Genomic DNA, 7,039 nt, shown 5'->3' on the forward strand with positions numbered 1-7,039 from the left:
TCTGCCTCAGCCTCCCAAGTAGCTGGGACTACAGACGTCAACCACCATGCCTGGCTAATTTTTTTGTATTTTTTAATAAAGACAGGGTTCCACCGTGTTAGCCAGGATGGTCTTGATCTCCTGACCTCGTGATCCACCCGCCTCGGCCTCCCAAAGTGCTAGGATTACAGGCATGAGCCACCACGCCCGGCAAGAAATCTTAAATATTCAAAGCTGCACTGACTACGTAGACCCCCTTGTTTTATTTTTCAAATTTGAAAATATGTGCTCAACAGAATTCTCTATTTTAAAAAAAAGATTTTAGGCCAGGTGCAGTGACTCACGCCTGTAATCCTAGCACTTTGGGAGGCCAAGGTGGGAGGATTACCTGAGGTCAGGAGTTCAAGACCAAACTGGCCAACATGGCAAAAACCCATCTCTACCAAAACTACAAAAATTAGCTGGGCATGGTGTTGCGCGCCTGTAGTCCCAGCTACTTGGGAGGCTAAGGGAGGAGAATCACTTGAACTCAGGAGGTGGGGGTTGCAGTGAGCTGAGATTGCTCCACTGCACTCCAGCCTGGGCGATACAGTGGGACTCTATCTCAAAAAAATAAAAAGTTTTTTTTAAATGACATCTCCAAACTCAATTTTCTTTTTCTTTCTTTTTTTTTTTTTTTAAATTGGCATGGGGTCTCACTCTCACCTAGGCTGGAGTGCGGTGGCATGATCTCAGCTCTACCTCCTGGGCTCAGCAACTCTCCCACCTCAACCTCCTAGTAGCTGGTACTACAGGTGTACACCACCACGCCTGGCTAATTTTGTATTTTTGGTGGAGGCAGGTTTTTGCCATGTTGCCCTGGCTGGCCTCAAACTCCTGGGCTCAAGTGAGCCTCCCATTTCAGCCTCCTAGTAGCTGGAACTACAGGTGTACACCACCACGCCTGGCTAATTTTGTATTTTTGGTGGAGGCAGGTTTTTGCCATGTTGCCCTGGCTGGCATCGAACTCCTGGGCTCAAGCGACCTGCCTGCCTCAGCCTCTCAAAGTGCTGGGATTGCAAATGTAAGCCACCATGCCTGGCCCCAAACCCAGTTGTCTGTTATAGTATTTGTAAAAGTATTTGTTAACTTTGTGATGTTTACCTTAAACTCTAAACATTTACCAGTTGACAGCATTAGACTCCTGATAATTTGGAAAAGAGAAGAAAACAAATTCTTAAGTTTCTATACTGCTTAGGCATTCATATGGGTAGTGCTGGGTACACAGTAATAGAAAGTTGTTGGCAAGAGGTCAAATTTATAAAAAGTATATTGAAAAATTATTTTAAAAGGAAAAAGCAAGGTCGGGCATGGTGGCTCACACCTGTAATCCCAGCACTTTGGGAGGCCAAGGTGGGTGGATCACTTGAGTCCAGGAGTTTGAGACCAGCCTGAGCAACATAGTGAAAAAACCCGTCTGTATAAAAAATACAAAAATTAGCCAGGCATAGTGGCATGGGTCTGTAGTCCCAGGTACTTGGGAGGCTGAGGCAGGAGGATCACTTGAGCCCAGGAGGCAAAGGTTGCAGTGAACTGAGATTGCACCACTGCACTCCAGCCTTACTGGGCAACAGAGTGAGACCTGTCTCGAAAAAATAAAATTAAATTAAAAAATTAAAAAAGGAAGAAGGAGGCTGGGCATGGTGGATCACCCCTGTAATCCCAGCACTTTGGGAGGCTGAGGCGGGTGGATCATCCTGGCCAACATGGTGAAACCCCATCTCTACTAAACATACAAAAATTAGCTAGGCGTGGTGATGTGCACCTGTAGTCCCAGCTGCTCAGGAGGCTGAGGCAGGAGAATAGCTTGAACCTGGGAGGCGGAGTTTGCAGTGAGCCAAGATCAGGCCATTACACTCCAGCCTGGGCAACAAAGCGAGACTCCGTCTCAAAAAAAAAAAGAAAAAAAAAAAAGAGAGAAGCAGCACATTTCACTAACACGGTGTGCTAGAAACTTGCCTGTGACAGTATAAGTATATGTCACATTTTCTTCCCTACACTAGGAAAATCAGGGAGATAAGATCAGCCTAAAAGTTGAAAGAATATGAAAACAAAATGAAAGCAAACAAACTGGGCAGCCTCTTGAGTCTGTCTTTATAACATTCAGAGGAGACTAGCCCAAGTATTACATGAGAGGACAAGGTGCCTGGGTGATCACCTGGTGCTCCAGTCTGGAAATCTTCTGGGTCAGAGCACCTCAAAAAGGAAGCCACAGTCCTCACCCCAGCCCAAGCTGTGTGCCAGTGATGTCAAGTCATTTGCAGCAGTACAGTACTAGGAATCCTTCTTCCATGGGGAGCTATTGAGGAGCAACTCAGTTCCAAAACAGGGTTTTCTAAATTGCCTCACTCCTCACTCTATAAGCTTCCCTGAGGGCCAGGAATTAGGAGAACTTGCCTAGTGTACCTGTAAAGGAAAAGGAAAACAACCGAGGCCGTAAACCACAATGAAGTAACTAAGTGTGAAAGAATTTGTAACAAAAATAAAAATAACTTTTGTTGAATTATTTCAACTTTACACTTAAAAATCAGAGAGACCAAAATTCCTTTTTGAATTTCTCTCCTTCTTTCTTTCCTTCCTTCCTTCTTTCTTTCTTTTTTTTTTTTTTTTTTTTTTGCTTTGTTTTTTGTTTGTTTGTTTGTTTGTTTGATTTTGTTTTTGAGACAGAGTCTCGCTCTGCTGCCCAGGCTGGAGTGCAATGGCATGATCTTGCCTCACTGCAGCCTCCACCTTCCGGGTTCAAGCGGTCCTCCTGCCTCAGCCCACCAAGTAGCTGGGACTACAGGCATGTGCCACCACGCCCAGCAAATTTTTTTTTTGTATTTTTGGTAGAGACAGGGTTTCACCATGTTAGCCAGGACGGTCTCGATCTCTTGACCTGGTGATCCGCCCGCCTCAGCCTCCCAAAGTGCTGGGATTACAGGTGTGAGCCACCGCGCCCAGCCTTTTTTTTTTTTTTTTGAAGACAGGGACCCATTTTTTCACCGAGGCTGCAGTGCAGTGACTGGACTGCAGTGGCGTGATCGTGGCTCACTGCAGCTTCGACTTCCTGGGTTCAAGTGATCCTCCCACCTCAGCCTACCAAGTAGCTGGGACTACAGGAGCACACCACCACACCGGGCTAATTTTTTTGTTTGTTTTTTATAGAGACGGGATCTCACGAAGTTACCCAGGCTGGTCTCAAACTCTTGACCTCAAGCAATTCTCCTGCTTAGAGGTGTGAGCCACTGCAACTGGATCCTTACTGAATATTCTAAACTTTTACTTTGTTTTTTGTTTTTTGTTTTTTTGAGATGGGGTTTCACTCTGTCACCCAGGCTGGAGTGCAGTGGCACGATGTTGGGTCACTGCAACCTCTGCCTCCTGGGTTCAAGCGATTCTCCTGCCTCAGCCTCCTGAGTAGCTGGGACTATAGGCACGTGCCACCACACCCAACTAATTTTTTTGTATTTTTAGTAGAGATGGGGTTTCACCATGTTAGCCAGGCTGGTCTAAAACTCCTGATCTCAAGTGATCTGCCTGCCTTGGCCTCCCAAAGTGCTGGGGTTACAGGCGTGAGCCACTACACACGGCCTAAACTTTTTTTTTTTTTTTTTTTGAGACAGAGTCTTGCTCTGTCGCCCAGGCTGGGGTGCAGTGGCCGGATCTCAGCTCACTGCAAGCTCCGCCTCCCGGGTTTAGACCATTCTCCTGCCTCAGCCTCCCGAGTAGCTGGGACTACAGGTGCCCGCCACCTCGCCCGGCTAGTTTTTTGTATTTTTTAGTAGAGACGGGGTTTCACCGTGTTAGCCAGGATGGTCTCGATCTCCTGACCTCGTGATCCGCCCGTCTCGGCCTCCCAAAGTGCTGGGATTACAGGCTTGAGCCACCGCGCCCGGCCCAACGGCCTAAACTTTTACAGAGTCTTGCTCTGTTGCTCAGGCTGGAGTGCAGTGGCATGATCTCAGCTCACTGCAACCTCTGCCTCCCAGGTTCAAGCGGTTCTCTTGCCTCAGCCTCCTGAGGAGCTGGGATTATAGGCAGGCACCACCACACCTGGCTAAATTTTGTATTTTGAGTAGAGACAGGGTTTTTCCATGTTGGCCAGGTTGGTCTTGACCTCAGGTAATCCACCTGTCTCAGCCTCCCAAAGTGCTGGGATTATAGGCGTGAGCCACCACGCCGGGCCGCCTTTTTTTTTTGAGACAGGGTCTCTCTGTTGCCCGAGCTGGAGTGCAGTGGCATGATATTGGCTCACTGTAGTCTCAACATCCTGGGCTCAAGTGCTCCTACCACCTTAGCCTCTGGAGCAGCTGGAACTACAGGCACACATCACCATGCCTGACTAATTTTTGTATTTTTTGTAGAGACAGGGTTTTGCCATGTGGCCCAAGCTGGTCTTTAACTCCTGACCTCAAGTGATCTGCTTGCCTCACCCTCTCAATGTGTTGGGATTACAGGCATGAGCCACCACACCTACACATAGGTGTGTGTTTTCTTTTATTTGGATTGGATCCAAATACTACATTGGTTCAAAATGATACAGCCTGGATGTGGTGGCTCATGCCTGTAATCCCAGCACTTTGGGAGGCTGAGGTGGGCAGATCACCTGAGGTCAGGAGTTCAAGACCAGCCTGGCCAACATGGTGAAACCCCATCTCTACTAAAAATACAAAAATTAGCTGGGCGTGGTCATGGGCCCCTGTAATCCCACCTACTTGGGAGGCTCAGGAAGGAGAATTACTTGAACCTGGAAGGTAAAGGTTGCAGTGAGCCAGGATCCTGCCACTGCACTCAAGCCTGGGTGACAAAGCAAGATGCCATCTCAACAAAAGAAAAAAAAATTATATTCCCTATAGATATTACTAGAGGTCTAAATGACAGTGATGTCTTCAAATGAATAAAGAAAAAATATCTTGGGAAGCATCTCTTACACAACCAAAATTTCAAGATTTGGGAGATTTAGAAGATTTAAAAGAAAATATTGAGTAATATAAACATGAAAAGGAAAGTGGGGTAGATCCTTCATCTCACACAAATTTTTCCACAACGATAGAAGCTATCTTGGGCCAGGTATGGTAGCTCATGCCTATAATCTCAGCAATTTGGGAGGCCAAGGCAGGAGGATTGCTTGAGGCCAAGAGTTTGAGACCAGCCTGGGCAACATAGCCAGACTTAATCTCCACAATAAAAAAAATTCACCAAGCATGGTGGTTCATGCCTGCAGAATCAGCTACTGGGGAGGCTGAGGCAGAACTGCTTGAGCCCAGGAGTTTGAGATTACAGTGAGATATGATTGCACCACTGCACTCCAGCCTAAGTGACAGAGCAAGACCCTGTCTCAAATAATGATAATAATAATAGAAGCTATCTCACAAGTGACTATTGTGTGTGCTATATAGTCTCTAATACTCACAAAAATCCAATAAGATAGGCATTATTATTTCCTATATAAGCAAAGAAACTGAGGCTCATATAGATTATGTAATTCAAGGTTACAATACTGGTAAATGATGGAGTCAGGATTCAAACTCAGCTCTCTTATAAATTCTGAATTCTGAGGTTTTCAATAAAAATGTGTAATAAATCCAATAATGTTAGAAATGTACTTTTTCTTTCTTTTTTTTTTTTTTTGAGACGGAGGAGTCTCGCTCTGTCACCCAGGCTGGAGTGCAGTGGCACGATCTCGGCTCAGTGCAACCTCCGCCTCCCAGGTTCACGCCATTCTCCTGCCTCAGCCTCCCAAGTAACTGGGACTACAGGCGCCCGCCACCACACCCGGCTAATTTTTTTTTTTTTTCTTTTTTTTTTTTTTTTTTTGAGATGGAGTCTCGCTCTGTCGCCCAGGCTGGAGTGCAGTGGCCGGATCTCAGCTCACTGCAAGCTCCGCCTCCTGGGTTCATGCCATTCTCCTGCCTCAGCCTCCCAAGTAGCTGGGACTACAGGCGCCCGCCACCTCGCCCGGCTAATTTTTTGTATTTTTTAGTAGAGACGGGGTTTCACCGTGTTAGCCAGCATGGTCTCGATCTCCTGACCTCGTGATCCGCCCATCTCGGCCTCCCAAAGTGCTGGGATTACAGGCTTGAGCCACCGCGCCCGGCCTAATTTTTTGTATTTTTAGTAGAGATGGGGTGTCACCGTGTTAATCAGGATGGTCTCAATCTCCTAACCTCTTGATCCACCCGCCTCAGCCTCCCAAAGTGCTGGGATTACAGACGTGAGCCACCGCGCCCAGCCCGAAATGTACTTTCTCAAGGTACCAATATTAACTGTTAGTAGAAGCATCTATTTGTGTGTGTGTGTGTGTGTGTGTGTGTGTGTGTGTGTGTACTGATCCCAAAGAATATAATTTCTTTGGGCCTCTTAGAGCTTGTCATTTCCAAGTGTGATCCTAGGATTAGCAGTTTAAACATCACCTTGGAGCATCTTAGAAATGCACAGTCTCAGGCCCCACTTCAGACCTTCTGAAACAGAATCTGCATTTTGACAATATTCCAAGTGGTTTTTCTGCAAATTAAAGTTTGAAGCCTGGCCAGGTGTGATGGCTCATGCTTGTAATCTCAGTGCTTTGGGAGGTCAAGGCAGAAGGATTGCTTGAGGCCAGGAGTTTAAGACTACTCTGGCCAACAGTTTTATAGAGCCCTGGCCCCTAAAATAACATGAAGTTTGAGAGGCACTGTCTTTTTGTTTGTTTGTTTTTTTGAGACAGAGTCTCACTGTGTCACCAGGCTAGAGTGCAATGGTACGATCCCGGCTCACTGCAACCTCTGCTTCCCGGGTTCACACCATTCTCCTGCCTCAGCCTCCCAAGTAGCTGGGACCACAGGCGCCCGCCACCATGCCCAGCTAGTTTTTTGTATTTATAGTGGAGACTGGGTTTCACTGTGTTCGCCAGGATGGTCTCGATCTCCTGACCTTGTGATCCGCCTGCCTCGGCCTCCCAAAGTGCTGGGATTACAGACGTGAGCCATGGTGCCCAGCCAAGAGGCACTATCTTAAGGATGGGTGGTTCCCTCCCAGTTACTAAGGAGGCTAAGGTGGG

Source organism: Macaca mulatta, chromosome 1 (assembly GCF_049350105.2).
Source record: "Macaca mulatta isolate MMU2019108-1 chromosome 1, T2T-MMU8v2.0, whole genome shotgun sequence".
Lineage (NCBI taxonomy): Eukaryota > Metazoa > Chordata > Mammalia > Primates > Cercopithecidae > Macaca > Macaca mulatta.